This window comes from Musca domestica, unplaced genomic scaffold (assembly GCF_030504385.1).
Source record: "Musca domestica strain aabys unplaced genomic scaffold, Musca_domestica.polishedcontigs.V.1.1 102, whole genome shotgun sequence".
NCBI lineage: Eukaryota > Metazoa > Arthropoda > Insecta > Diptera > Muscidae > Musca > Musca domestica.
The window spans coordinates 1,576,790-1,593,630 of NW_026712117.1; positions in this window are offsets into that span (position 1 = coordinate 1,576,790).

Sequence of the window (16,841 nt, forward strand, 5' to 3'; positions counted from 1 at the left end):
TTGTGGTGTAGGGTATAAATACGGCTAAAATCATCAAAGTTCCGAATATCGGGGGCACCGATATAATGGGGATATCGTGGACCTATATAGACAATTTTCTTTCAAGGAGTAGAGTACTCACAATGAACTACTTGTATGGAATTTCAGACAATTCCATGGGAAAAATGTGGCTAAAATCGTAAAAATACCGAATATTGGAAGGTGCCGTTAACGTAGACCTATATAGACAATTCTCTTTCATTGGGTAAAGTGCTCACAAAGAACTCCTTGTGTAGAATTTCAGACAATTCCGTTGAAATATGTGGCTAGAATCATCAAAATTTCGAAAATCAAGGGGTACCGTTATATGGAGGCTATACGATATCGTGGACCTATATAGATAATTCTCTTCCAAAGGATAAAGTACTGACAAGGAACTTCTGTGTGGATGTTCACACAATCCCATTGGAAAATGTGGCTAAAAGCACCAAAATGCCGAATATCGGGTGTTACCGTTATATGGAGCTACACGATATCGTGGACCGATACAGCTCATCGTCGAACTTGACCTGCCTGCATTCAAAAGACATATCTGTGCAAAATTTTAGCTTCCTAACTTATTTCGTTGTAACTGTAGCGTGATTCCAACAAACGGACTGTTAGGGCTTAATCGTCTTAGAATTTTACGCTGATCAAGAATATAATAATTATTATTTCGATAAGTTACAAACGGAATGACGAACTTAATATACTCTCCATACTATATATATTGGAGGGTATAAAAAAACATTTGTTGTATTTAAATCGAGCAGGATTGCTCCAATGGAGTGGGAGTTTATTTTGCGGAGTCTACACTTCACTCTTTTACTTTGTGTGGGTGCACTCCTGTTTGAAAAAAATAAAGTGGGAGCAGAATCACTCAGAATGATTGATTTGTGTGTGCATGTGTGCAACAGCAAACGGGTTTTTATGTCGCTGTAAACTTTGGGGGGAGGGTGGCATAGGGTTCATTTTGCAACTAGTGGTTGCAAAAATGTACACACACACAAATACAAGTAAGGTATAATAAAAACTGAAAGATTGCTCGGCAAGAGTAGAACCTATTCGCTTTTGGACCAATTTTGCTCTCACAATAAAACGAGGAAAGCATGGTTTAACCTCATGCGAAATTAAGTGTCGATTTGTCTTGATTGTGACCTGTAGAGCGACCTAAAAATCAGGAAATTTTATTTGGGCCATTTAATCTCCTAATTTTTTTGCGAACATCTTAAAAATAATTGGCGTTTATAGTACTCCCCACACATAGTGTTGTTGGGTGTAAACAGAAGGAGTGTGCCGATAAATTCCATATCCACATGAGATCTCTTGTTGAGAGAAGTGCTTATATAAAACCAGTTTAAAAAGCATTGTTGACTTGTGTTTCAGATTATAGGAAATATAATTATTTAAAATGTTGACCCTTCATGGGGAAGGTGGCAGAAAGAGTAAAGCCGATGGTCGCTCTCCGCTCATATATATCGACCGTGGCATCAGAATAAATGCCGAATATTATCGCGAAGATATTCTGGAGGGTGTATTAAAGGCTTAGGCACGCAAACAGGACTCAGCACCATCGCACTCAGCACACGCCACCCAAGGTTGGTTACAAAATGAGGTTCATCGCTTCAATTTCAGCGCACAATGGCTACCAAAATCTCTGGGACCAATCCGTTGGACTATTGTGTCTGGAGTATTTTGGAAAGCAAGGTTGGCACTAAAAAATACCAAAGTGTCGCCGGAAATGGACCAAAATACTGCAGACCAATATTCGAGTAGCGTGTGACGGTTTCGTTGACCGTTTGAAGGCCATAATTCGTGCCAAAGGTGACCAATTCGAACAAATCTAAACTTATTCTAAAATGTTATGCTATTACCGACATTTTCATTCAATAAAATTAAAAACAAAATTTAAAAGTTATGGCGTTTGACTTTGTAGCAGTTTCTTTATCTCACCATGTAAATATATAGACTTACAGATATTGGTACATCGATGATATAATGCCTTGCATATTTTTAGGAATTATGAGAACAGTCATTGTGAACACTATTTAACTTATATCATGGTAAAGGGATAAAAAGTTGGGTTGTTTTGAATAAATAAAATTATTGGAAAAGTGTTGGCAGGTCTGTTCGGAATACCGTAGAATTTTGTTGTTGCTAAATTGGCAACTACAAAATAAAATTACTTTCTGATAAATTGATAACCTTGTTCAAAAAGTATAGAAGAGAGAAGTTCGGCCATAGACAAATGAAAATATTGACAACGAAAAGCTCTCTACTCGTATCATCAAAAAAATACAGATCACCAAATGTTGTTTTATCGTTTCAGGATTATGAGCGGAAATATTGAAGTCACTCAATTCTACACATGCCACCTGCATAAAAATAAAACTAATTTTTCGCTGTATATTTTTATACCCTCCACCTTGGAAAGGAGGGTATATTAACTTTGTCATTCCGTTTGTAACATCCTTAAATATTCGTCGTAGACCCCATAAAGTATATATATTCATAATCAGCATAAAATTCTAAGTCGATTTAACGATGTCCGTCTGTCTGTCTGTCTGTCTGTCCGTCTGTTGAAATCACGATACAGCCCACATTATTTGACGTAGAGCGCCAAAATTTAGCAGAGCTATTTGCATTGTGTCTAGGATGGTTGGTATTGAAAATGAGATATATCGGTCCACGTTCTGGTATAGTCCCCATATAACGGTACCTCCCGATATTCGGTATTTTGATGATTTATGCCACATTTTTTTACGGATTTGTCTGGAAATTGGTATTTGTAGGTCATAACGGGTCCCTGAGCGTGTGGCAAAACATTGCATGTATATGTCCACGTTGTGGTATAGCCCCCATATAAAGGTACCTCCTGATATTTGGTATTTTTTTGCCACATTTATTCACGGATTTGTCTAAAAATTGGTATTTGTGGGTCATAATGGTTTCCAGCTCCGGTGGCGAAACATTGCATGTATGGGTCCATGATTTGGTATAGCCCCCATATAACGGTACCTCCCGATATTCGTTTTTTGATGGTTTTTGCCACATTTTTTCACGGATTTGTCTAAAAATTGGTATTTGTGGGTCATAATGGGTCCTAGTTCGTGTGGCGGAACATTGTAATTATAGGTCCACGTTTTGGTGTAGCCCCCATATAACGGTGCCTCCCGATATTCGGCATTTTAATGGTTTTTGCCACATTTCTTCTAATGTTTCTTTTACCCTAAGGTGGAGGGTATTAAAAATTTGGCCCGGCCGAACTTAATGTTTTTTTACTTGTTTCATTTGTTTATGGTTCGGCAACTATGTGCCGGCCACAATCCTAGTACACTGTTCGGAATTTATTTAATTACAAAAAGCATCTAAAAATATCAGATTTATTATAGCATACCATACAATACACTTTGCTTATAATCGTCTCTTGGACATACATGTAACACAAACCGAGAAAGAATGTGTGGGTTGCACCTGGTGTATTATTTTCAATACATTCGGATTAAGTTTTGGAAATCACAAGTGTGTTACTAAGCCAAATATGAACATGGACATGTATGATGTAGCTAATGATTTTCTTAAATCCTGCAATGTGATTCGGAATCAATCATTCGATGAAAATACTCAATCTCCAACAATATTATATCATAGTAAGAGTATTACGATTATGTGTAACATATATTGGACAGGACGAGGGCAAAAAGAAACATGATGACTTTCATTGAGGGAAAATCTGTACATATGTATGTATGTATGGCATTTGGTAGGAATTTTTGTGATTTGAACATTTCAGTAATGCGACAAAAAATGCTGTGTTAATATCTTTAAGTAAGGATGTGATATTAAAGGTAAATCAATATGAGAGAGGAAACCTAAAAGCTAGGATACTCCGGCAGTTGTTGCAATTTTTGAAAAACTGGAAAAACCAATTTCCAAATTTTTTTATGCCCCTACCATAGTATGGAGGGTATATTAAGTTTGTCATTCTGTTCGTAACACCTCCAAATATACATTTTAGACCCCACAAGGTATATATATTCTTTACCAGCATAAAATTCTATGTCGATTTAGCAACTCCCGTCTATCCGTCTAGCCGTCTGTGGAAATCACTGTAGCTTCCGAATAAATTGAAGTAGAATGATAAAATTTTACTTAAATGTATATTATGTTTGCAGGACTTTTGCTATTGAAAATGGGTCATGTAGGTCCACGTTTCGGTATATCCACCATATAACGATACCTCCCGATTTTCGGTATTCTGATGATTTTAGCGACATTATTCACCGGAAATGTTTTAAATTTGGTATTTGAAGTTTGTAATGGATAATACAGCCTATGACAGAAAATGCAGGTTCACGTCTTCGTATAGGCCTCTCATAACGATACCTCCCGATATTCGGTATTTTGATGATTTTAGCGGCATTATTCCCCGGAATTGTTTCAAATTTGGTATTTGAAGTTTGTAGAGAAAATTGTCTGTGCAGGTCCACATCTTCGTATAGGCCTCACATAACACACCTCCCGATATTCGGTATTTTGATGATTTCAGTGACATTATTCACCGGAATTGTTTCAAATTTGGTATTTTGAAGTTCGTAATGGATAATACAGCCTCTGGCTGAAAATTGTTTGTGTAGGTCCACGTTTTGGTGTAGTCCCCATATTATGGTACGTCTCTTAATACGGTAATTTGATGATATTAGCTACATTATTCACCTAATTTTTTTCAAGTTTCGCATTTGAATATTTTAATAGCTTATGACAAAATTTCTAATGAAAACCCATGTCGTTGTATAGACCCTAATATCAGGGTAACATTAGGTATTTTTCAGATTTTATCCGAATTTTTGACGGATTTTATTTTTTTGAAAATTGCCAAATTTGATCCAAACGGGGGAGGGCACAAGCCGAACTTACAGCCTTTTTTACTTGATTTTTTCTTTTTCAATTTTATTAAAGCTATTCAAGCAAATTCAACAACACCAAAGGGAACTCAAACCTTCCAATAAAATACTTTTTTTTCCTCGAATAGCCGGAAACTGCTTGTTTGGCTGCTTGTATTGTAATTGGAAATATTGAAAGTATTACAATATAAGTACCAATAATGAAGACATAATAAAGAACGAACTAAAGAAGAAGTTGTGTAAGGGTGATTAGTTTGCAAAATGAAGGCATAAAAAGAAACAGGCTTTTAAAACAAATTTGTGAAAGGGATAAAAGCTTTTAGCCAGGAAATCCGTAGGATAATGAAGAATGGAGAAACAGTGGATATCTACATAGAAATACAAAATTCACCGCAATGAAACTTAAAGGGGAAATAATTTTTGCCACATGAAAAAGAGAAAGAAGAAAAAACGGCCATTGTGGAAATGAAGGAAACAAACCATTTTTCTGTGAATGTTGTTTTGGTGAATCATGTTACGGTACATGTTATATCTTCCAATAATTATTGAGCACATTATATTTATTAGTTTTCCATTAACTGAAATAAACAACATTTAGTGCTTTTTCAGCCTTTTTTGTATTGAATATTTTAATCCACACACAATAAATTAAGGAAACTTCACTTCCTATTTTGACAGTGAAATTGGTTGGTAAAAAGTTTTTAAAATTCTATTAAGTCAAATACATTGATTTATTGCCACAGTGGTTATTTATTGGGGGTTCTAAATATTAATTTTGGTCAGGCCGAACTTTTTTACCTCCACAACTATGTTTATTAAGTGATAAAATGAATTAAATTATATAATGAAAATAGCAATCCGTTTTAATTAAAATATGAAAAAATAATTTAAAAAAAAAAAACGTTAATATTAGTAACACCGTTTGCATTCTGCTTTTCAAAAAATCATACAGTGGGTGAGGCCGTTATATATCAAGACGGGAGCCTATATAGTCAATTTTATACTTGAAGGGTTGCCATCAACCAAATCTTTTTAAATACCAAATTTTAAACAATTTCGTAGGTAAATGTGAGTAGGATTATCAAAAATCGAATATCGGTGGGTATCGTTATATGTGCCCTATAAAAAATCATCAAAATACCGAATATCGGGAGGCACCGTTATATGGTGGCTATACAAAAACGTGGTCCTGCAGACACAATGTATGGCCACCGGAGCTGGAACCCATTATGACCTACAACTACAAATTTTAAGACAAATCCGTGGAAAAATGTGGCGAAAATCATTAAAATACCGATTCGGGAGGTACCGTTATATGGCGCTATACCAAAACGACATATGGTCCGACATATCTCATTTTGAATACCAACCACCCTAAACACAATACAAATTATTCTGCAAAATAATGTTGGCTGTATCGTGTTTTCTACAGACAGACAGACAGACGGACAGACAGACAGACAGACATCGTTAAATCGACTTAAATTTTATGCTGATCATGAATTTATGTACTTTATGGAGTCTATGACGAATATTTGGGATGTTACAAACATAATGACAAAGTAAATATACCCTCCTTTTCAAGGTGGAGGGTATAATAACCCAAGTTAGGGCAGAAACCTTCAAAATACCGAAAATCAGTACTTTTCGGTGGCCGTACCAGTTAGACCTGCCTTTAAGATTTTTTTACAAGGAGGAAACTGAGTATCCCAATTGTGAAGTTCCAGCTAATTTGGTTGAAAATTGTGGCAAAAACCTTCAAATAATTTGGAGTTACCGTTATATGGGCGCTACACATAAACGTGGCCCATATAGACCATTTTCAATACCAATCAGCCTGTATATGATATAAACCATTGTTTCAAATTTCAAAGCTCTAGATTAAATAATGTGGACTCTATTGTGATTTCAACAGACACACAGACAAACACATCGCTAAATCGACTTAAAATTTTACGCTTATCAAAAATATATACACTTTTTTGGGTCTCCGACAAATATTTCGAGGTGTTGCAAATGGGACTTAATATACCCTCCATTGTATGGTGGAGGGTATAAAAAAGGCATCAACATACCAAATTTTCGAAGGTACCTCTATATGGGATATGGGACAGAGAACGAATCACTGTTTGGTATGGATTTTGTCCAGAGGCATAATTGTTCATATTAGCCGAGTGGCCGTTGCGTTATCTGGCCATGTTGAACGAATTTTTGTTGACAACAATTGTACGAACGAACGGTGCTGCGTGACACACAGCTAATATGCTATGTAGGCGGAATAAAAGCCATATTTGAAACGATTGGGTCCAAATAAAACTTCGTCATATTTATAACCCTTCTTTTCGGCATTTGAACCGTTTCAGTAAATATATGCAATCCAATGTTGGGTAAATGCATCTACTCACCGATTTTTTGCATTTAGAATTCTCTAGATATAATTTTTCAACGGAAGTCATTGTGATTCGATATTTTGTCTTTGTTTTTTCGTGGCAGATAGGTCAAAAAGTTTATAGTCATTAAATGTATCACTTTTTAATGTTAATTGTTTACTTTATTTGATACCGAAGATTTTTTGGAATGGTATGATGAAAAAACTTTTTTAATTTTAATTTTTTTAACCAACAAAATGTCAAAATTTATTTCTTTCAAAATTTGAATTAAATAAGGTATACATATTTGAACTTAATTCCAATGTTACATATCTACGGAGTTAGTCGAAGTGCAGGTAACAGCTATGGATTTAATACCAAACGAGATTGTACATTAAAGAATTGCGAAAACTGGCAGTGGTTTGTTATTTGATTTTAACTAATTTATTTAGCATTCATCCATAGATTCCTTCTAGTCTACAAAATACAGATTATCATCTTCAATAATTTTCATTTATATTTTAAACAAATAAACAAATATGTGACAATTTTTGGAAAATGTGAAAATATGAGTGAGGTACCGCAATATTACACTTCATCTAATACAGACGCAAATATTGGCATAAAAAATTAAAATAAATTGAAGATTTATATCCAATTTTATATGAAATCATAAATTCCGATAATTACATATTCATATCAGATATCTTGTTAAGAGAAATATTTGTTTATTTTTTTTACTCTAAACTAGCTGGCCCGGTCCGCGTTGCCGGTCCGTACAATTTTGATTATAAGTAATGACTCCTTTATAATGACTCCAATTTTGATTATAAGTAATGACTTGATTATAAGTAATGACTCCATGACTAAATATAAATTAATTTTTGTGTTAAATACCTATATGATAAATAACATCTATAATAGCCCCATGTGAAAATTCAGCTCAATTTTTGGTATTGTAAAAGCTTAAATGAGCTATAATTTGGAATTTGTATTTCCAACGTTTAAAATCCCGTACTACGTGGTATTTAGTTTTGTCCACCTCATACTTGAAGGCAGAATGTTGTCAGAATAGCCAAAAAGTTACTCTTTTGCTCGATTACCGTAAGATGGGCATTATTATTATTTTTTTTTTGTCATTTAAACGGTGCGTTGGAGATCCAATAAAGTTCACATTTTTCATCATAGTATAATTCAATGACGATTAAACAAATGTTCGGTCCCGCGTTACTTTCTAATTTCGTATTTTTTCATGTTTCTGCCACAATTTCCGACTGAATGAGTCCCAGATTGACATTTCGGAGTTTACTTCATCCCAAATCTACGTTCCCAACCAATATTCTCTTGGGGGTTACAAATTCAATATAATACCAGATTTTCTTTTCTGACCACACATTGGTTGGGAAAGTGAACTGGGGGGTATACTAATGTGGGGACTATACTTAAATAAATGTTTATGTGGATAATTATCTGTAAGAAGGTTTTCTACCCCTGGGCTTTTTACCACAGGTAGCCTCAAGACTAAGATGGACCCTTTTCCGAAAAAAATATGATTATTATTAAAATATTACCCCTTAGAAACAAAGATGTCAAAATGGAAGAAGTGGTCAAGACCCCGAAAATACCTTAAATCATATGATGGTGATACCAAAACGTGATCATTTTTTTAAGGATGGTTTCTTCTTAAATTATTAACGTAAGCCAAAATTGGTACGAAAAACATGGTTAAAATGTAGAATATACTTGAAATCGAGTTGTTCCGTTATCGGGGGTTATGACCCATATCATGGCCTTCCAAAGCGATTAAAGGTGTCTTGAATGTTTAGGAAGAATTTTAAAATGTAGAATATACTTGAAATCGAGTTGTTCCGTTATCGGGGGTTATGACCCGTATCATGACCTTCCAAAGCGATTAAAGGTGTCTTGAATGTTTAGGAAGAATTTCTGGGAGGAATTCGCTCTACTATTTTTCGTCTAATACCGACTATTATTTCAATAATTGTAGTCCCAATGTATTTTGCATTTTGAGTTCTCATTGGACGAATTATTGTTACATGAAAGAAGCAGGTCCACTTTTTGAAATGAACCGCATAACGCTTTTTCGGTAATTTTCATCTTCCAGCTGAAGGTCCTGGAATTTTATACATGAAAGATCGCCATTTCGTATTGCGTACTCATTTCATTTTGAATTGAAAGAATTGAAAACAATAAGAAATGTACACTTCAATATAGAAAAAAGAAAGAATTGCCCAATAAATACATAAAATCTATAAATAACAGTTTTATGTCGCTTTCTACCAACCAAAAAAAAACTACACATCATATTAGATTCCAAAAAAAAAATCAAACACTACAAATGTACATTCGAAAGTAGTAAGTCAAAATGGAAAAAATATGCAAAATAAAACATTATTATTGTACATTTTAAAAGTCAAAATGAAAATTTTGAAATTTCACATTTTTAGGCGATTTTTTTAAGATTTTATTCTTTTTTGCCAAGAGGCAATTCCGAATTTGTCTGAATCGTTAAAATCAGACCGGCGGTCTTTATGTTATAAGCGTAGTAACTAACACAACTTTCTTTTACATATAGAGAGATAGATTTAAAAGTAGGCGCGTTCCTTAGCCCTTAAATAAATACTAAGGGTTGGATGGAAAGCCAACAGTATCTCGTGTAATAATTCTCAAACCGATATCTGTATTATTTTGGCAAATATAAGGATTTTAGATAAATCGAAATAGGGGCGTAAAAGTAGGCGTGGTCAAAATTGTTTTCCTTAAAACCTAACTCGGGGTATGACGAATGCTTGTACAAAAAATTATTCAAATCGGTCCACCTGTTCTCAACTGATTCCATTACCAACGAACAACAATTGATTTATATATATAGAAGAAAGCAACAATTCAGAAAAATCCTATTATTTTTCTCCAAAACCTTATTTAAAAAATTACCCAAAACCTTTAGGTTTTTAGATTTTTAAAATATTTAAAGCCACAAATGTACATTGTTTCTTTCCCTAAAGCCAACTCAAATGCAAGCTGTGTGCAGATGCTTGTTTTGTATGTAAATGTTGGTACGGAGAATAATCAGATTGCCAACATGTCTGTCTAGTGAATAAAAATATATAGTACATGAGACATGTAAGCATATACAGGCTGAACAAAATGCAAATACCAATAAATCAATTAAAATAGATCTTTTTTTAATAAAAGTTTTACTTCATTATATTTTTAAAACAAAACAGTTTATAATACGATTTTTTTATTTCTTATACAAATGATTATTATTATTTCGTTTTATATTTTTATGTCACCGATATTTATCTCCACCCTGTATGCCCACAAGTCAAGTATCTATGGTAGCATGAATGTATCTTGTGTAGAAATGTTTGGCAAACACTTCGTTCGATGGAAAGCGTTTTAAAATACATATAAAATATTTAAAATATGGTTACAGCTTTTTGAATAGATTTTAAAGCCATTTTCTGCAAACATCGTTCACAATTTAATTTATGCAATGCACTTTGCACAACAGTTTCAAATGCAGTCACGGGGGGACAGATAGGCAAGATGTCGAATAAAACATTTTTTAACTACGTCTACCACACTCATAAAATTTTACCATCTTTAAAGTTGATGGCAATATCGTTTCATTAAACATCAACAAATCAATTTTAATGAATTATTTTAGTAATTTGAAAGAAAAAATTTAAATTATTTTGAGTGTCCATTCTTTCTATTTTTTCACCATTTGTCTATCAGCACAAGTCGATGCTCTTCCTCGTGTAAGTTCGATTATTATACCCTCCACTATTCTAGGGATGGTATATTAACTGTGTCATTCCGTTGCAACTCCTCGAAATAATTAACAAATTGTATATATTCTTGATCAGTGTAAAATTCTAAGTCGTCTTAGTGATGCCCGTCTGCTGTCTGTAGTAATCAAGATATCTTTCGAACGAATGGAGATAGCGACATTATACACCTGAATTGTTTCGCATTGGAACATATTAATGGGCACCACAACCTATAAAAATAAATTAAACAAGTAAGCAAAGGCTACAGTCGAGCGGGGCCGACCGTTGAATACCCTACAACACTATAATAAACGATACAGTTTATATAGGCGAGATACTCGAAAGAATTCCACAAGATATTGTGACAAATAATAAAAGAAAACCATCAAGTTCCGTTCTCTTATTTTTCGAATAATAGCAACTTAAACTAATTTGCTCATTTCTAATTTATTGGTAGATGTTGCACGTAAATGGTCTTCCTAGATCTGGAACCAATATTTCCCAAAGACCTATAATCTCTCAGAAGTGGCAAAAGATTAACATTTATTATTGGTTTTTGACTGAAACGCATCTATATGAGATACAGACATTTGACTATATTCTTCAACGAAATCAGCGTTAACGAAATAGTCAGAAGTGCGTATTTCCTGTATTTGTGAATTCTCCAAAAAGTCACTGGAATGGACATTTTCGTATTTAGTCTACAAAAGTTGGCAAACTATTGCACACATTGAATATTTTTTGATGGCCATCCAAAACTGCTTGACTTTTGCAATGTCCGGTAACCCCCATTCAAATGTGCGTGAGGATCGGGCAATAATTACCACCTGCTGAAAATTTTGCAGTTTTTTGGTCCATTTCAACCCCTAAATATATGGCGATCATCTCCAAAAAGAGTAGGCTTCTATTCTGACCCTCATCTTATCCCCATGCAAAATTTTGTAAGGATCGGGCCATAAATGCGATCTGTATATGATATCCTGATATCCTAACTACTTAGTTTTGTTAGCTGTAGAAATATTACCAAATGTTTAATTCAAAATCAAAATATGCCAAAAATATGACAAAATTGAAAAAATATGAGAAAATTTTACAAAATCAATGTTTTTATCTTTAGAGAGATATTTTTGTACGATTTTTTTAGACGTTTTTTCTTTCCTGCCAAGAGGCCATTCTGGATTAATGAGCAATCAGTTCAGCCGTTCTTGATATATAATAGATCTTTCAAGCATATCTTCAAATATATATATTTTGCTATATATCCGATTTGTTGGATGTTAACATCAATGTAAAGATCAGAAGTAACCTTGTCATGGCTTTGTGATTTCGCCGGGATTTAAAATATTCGCGGTTTAATGAAAAATGTTGAATTTTTTCAACACAAATATATGGTCTATTTTACCCGCTAAATATTATCCGATGACCACTCAAATTGGTAGGCTTCTTCCCCGCCCTAAACTCTAGCTACATGCAGAATTCCGCGTCGATTGGTCTATAATTGCGACCTGTAAAGCAACTGCAAAATCCGACATCTTTTCCGTATTTGGTCCATTTCAAACCCTAAACATTTGGCGATCATCTCCAAAAGAAATAGGCTTCTATTCTGACCCTAACCCCACCTTCGTGCAAAATTTCGTAAGGATCGGGCCATAATTGCGACCTGTAGAGTGATTACAAATTAACATGGACAGACGGACAGACGGACGGACGGACATACATAGCTAGATCGACTCAGCTCGGCGAGCTAGGAAGATCCATATATACTTTCCTATATGGGAAACCAATATTTCGAGGTGTTACATAAATTCTGGCTCAATCAAACTTATAATACCCCCAACACATAGTGTTGTAGGGTATAAAAACAAAAATTTCAATTTTACCGAAACGCTGAAAATAACTTACAGGCGATATCCAAAATACACAAAAAGGCGAACTACTGGCTTTTTGTGCTGATTTCGTTGACGATATATATCATAGACAAGCAAATCATATAGATGAGTCTAAATTTAATTATACAGAGGGGCCTCTTGCTTTTGGAGATGATCGAAAATATTTAGGGGCTCAAATGTACCAAAAACAGAAAAATTGTCCTTATCAAACCATTGAAACCAATCGACACGGAATTTTGCATGAGAAGAGAGTAAAGGACAGGGAAGAAGTGTAGCATTTTGGATGACCATTGGATTATATTTACAATGGGGCCTCTTACTTTCGCAAAATATTTCGGGCTTCAAATGAACCAAAAGCAGAAAAAAATTGCTGATTACCCAATTGAAGCCAATCGACACATCTGAGAAGAGAGTTAAAGACAAAAAAAAAAGTCTGGCCTTTTGGCTGTAAAATGGACCACACAACTAAAAGCACGACGGTGTGCGTGTTCCTGGTGACATAATTTCAAAAGCGAAATCTTTACAAAATGGCTTCTATCATATTGTAGTGTTGTAGGGTATCACATGGTCGGCCCCGCACGACTATAGCCTTTACTTACTTGTTCTTTTTCGGGAAGAACAATAAGAAAATGGTTACCCGTTACACTAAAAAGTCTTCGATATCTTTTGAAGTTCGCAGAGGAGGATATTAGAAAAACCATTGCACGATGGACCCACATCCATTTTTTCTGTCCAAAACTATTTCAACGTCTCCAAATATAAGCCCTAAAAACCAACAGTGAACTTAATTACAAATTTCAGAATTGCGCCTCTATTCCTCCACCCAATACCAAATTAAGCAATAATTTAGTACCATTTAGTACTTCCATTATTGTACACATTTCCAAAACCACCTCCCATTCTTAAATACAGTCCCCAACAATGACATCCATATCAAATTTCAGCTATATTCCTTCAACCACTACCAAATTTAGTACTTTTTGTGCAATTAATGTACACATTTGTAAAACCATCTCCTTATCTCAATATCCAGATACCAAGAAAGACCTCAATATCAAATTTGAGGATTCCATTTATCTCTTCAAATATAAGGGACATTTCCAAAACCACCTCAATATCTTAACCATCCAAATTCAGAGCGCTGTTATTTCTAAGCCACTCGTCCGACAGCTGTTAAAATTATTCCAGTGACAGCTTATTATATTGTTTACAAGCGTACAAAAGCATTTTGGTGAGAATTTTCCAGGAAAAAAGTTATTCGTGATGGAATTCAAGCGTGATTGTGGGATTTCTTTATATTTGGCTGGAAAACCAAAAGTGGATATCGTTAGAGCACTCCAGCATTTAAATGTGAATAAATCTTTTGTGTCTCGTAGCATCGCTCGTTACCGTGATACTGGTAGCGCAGCCCGACGTCAAGAAAGTGGACAGAAGAAAACAGCAACATCAGCAGAAATGGTTCGAAAAGTAAAGAAGCGACTTGATTGAAACCCGCGTCGCAGTGGCCGAAAAATGGCTCGTGAGCTGTAAATATCGCAACATTCCATTCCGAAAATTAAAAAATGAGCTCGGGGTAAAGCCATTAAAATTCCAAAAAGTGCAAGAACTTACGCCGCAACAGAAAGAAAATAGAGCCGAACCGTGAACTGCCGAATTTCGTTTTCTCCGATGAGAAAACATTCGTTGTCCAACAGTTTGTAAACAAACAAAATGATCGTGTTTAATTGCCAAAGTGGCCAGAACTCAAGCGCCGGCCATAGTGATGGTTAGGCCCGCCATAACAGCCGATGGTCGCTCTCCGCTCGTATTAATAAATAATAAATGCCGAATATTATCGCGAAAATATTCTGAAGGGCACGCAAACATTTTGACCGCAGATCTTGGACATTCCAACAGGACTCAGCACCCTAGCACTCAGCACGGCCTACTCAAGAATGGTTACAAAATGAGGTTTTCCTCGCTTCATTTCCAGCGCACAATGGCCACCAAAATCTCCGGACACGAATCCGTTGGACTATGGTGTCTGGAGTATTTTGGAAAGCAAGGTTGGCACTACAAAATACCAAAGTGTCGATCATCTCAAGCAAGCGCTTCGCCGGGAATGGGCCAAAATACCGCAGAGAAACATACGGGCAGCGTGTAAAGGTTTCATTGCCGGTTTAAGCCATAATTTGTGCCAAAGGTGACCAATTCGAACAAATCCAAACTTATTCAAAATTTGAAGCTATCTCCGACATTTTTTGCTTTCGTTCAACAAAATTAAAAAAAAAAATATATAAAAATGATGGCGTTTGACTTTGTTGCAGTTTTTTTATCTCACCTTGTATTCTTGATCAGCGTAAATTCTAAGTTACTTTAGTGAAGTCCGTCTGTCCAGCTCTATTCATTCATCCGAAACCAAATTCAGTACTTTTCGTACAAATATAGCAAGTGTTTCAAAAATACGCCCATATCTTAACCACAGACAATAGTAGTGACATCTCTATTTTATTTCAGGATTTCAGCAATAATCCTTTACTCAATGTCAAATATAGTACTATGTGGTACTTTTCGTACAATTGTAGTACACATATCCACAACCATCTCCATATGTCTAGCCCACACATGAACAGCGTCCCCAATGCCAAATTTCAGATTTCAGGCACCCAATACCAAAATAGGTACACATAAGTACGAATTTCCAAAATATCCCACTCCTTTACACCAAATTTCCAAAACTGTCACCATGTCTCAATCATAAAATCTGATAAAAAACATGTTTCCAAGTTTCAGAATTCCACGCCTATCGGTGCACCACAATTCCAATTTGTACTAAATTTAGTGATATTTAGTACACATACGTACAAATTTCCAAAACAACTTGCATCATACAATCCAATCATGGGTTCCAATTTCAGGATTCCAGCTTCATCAGTTCACTCACATTCAAATTTTACCAAATGTAGTACCATTTAGTACACATGAGTACGAAGTTCCAAACCTTCCTGCAATAACCCCAATTTTAAATTTCAGGATTCATCCCTATCAACTCGCCTAAGTAAAAATTGTACCAAATTTAGTACCATATAGTACAGATAAGTACGAATTTCCAAAACTTCCTACATAACCCAATCCTATACTCCCATAGTAATCCCAATCGGAAATTTCAGCACTCCATCCTTATCGGTTCGCCAAAATACAAATTGTACCTAATTTAGTGCATTTTGATATAAGTACAAATGTCCAAAATTATCTACAACCAACCCTACACTCCCACAGTAATCTTATTTTTATACACTCCACCATACTATGGAGTGTATATTAATTTTGTCGTTCCGTTTGTAACTCCGCGAAATACTCATGTCAGACCCAACAAAGTATATATATTCTTGATCAGCGTAAAATTCTAAGACGATTTAGCCATGTCTGTCCGTCTGTTGTAATCACGCTATCTTTCGAAAAAAATTGAGATAGAAGGCTACAATTTTGCAGACATGTATTTTTTGCCAGTAGTCAGGTTAAGTTCGTAAATGGGCCATGTAGGTCCAAGTTATCATATAGCCCCCATATAACGGTACCTCCCGATATTCGGTATTTTGATGATTTTAGCGACATTATTTACCGGAATCGTTTCAAATTTGGTATTTGAAGTTCGTAATGGATACTACATCCTAAGTCAAACAAGTAAAAAAGCAGTAAGTTCGGCCGGGCCGAACTTTGAATACCCTCCACCATTTGGAAGGAATTAGAAAATTTTCAAAAAAATAAAATCCAATAAAAATTCTTTTAAAATCCTTAAAATATCTAATATAGGAAGGTGCCGATATATGGGGGGATATACGATATTGTGGACCTATAAAGACAAATCTATGTCTGCGTGTAAAG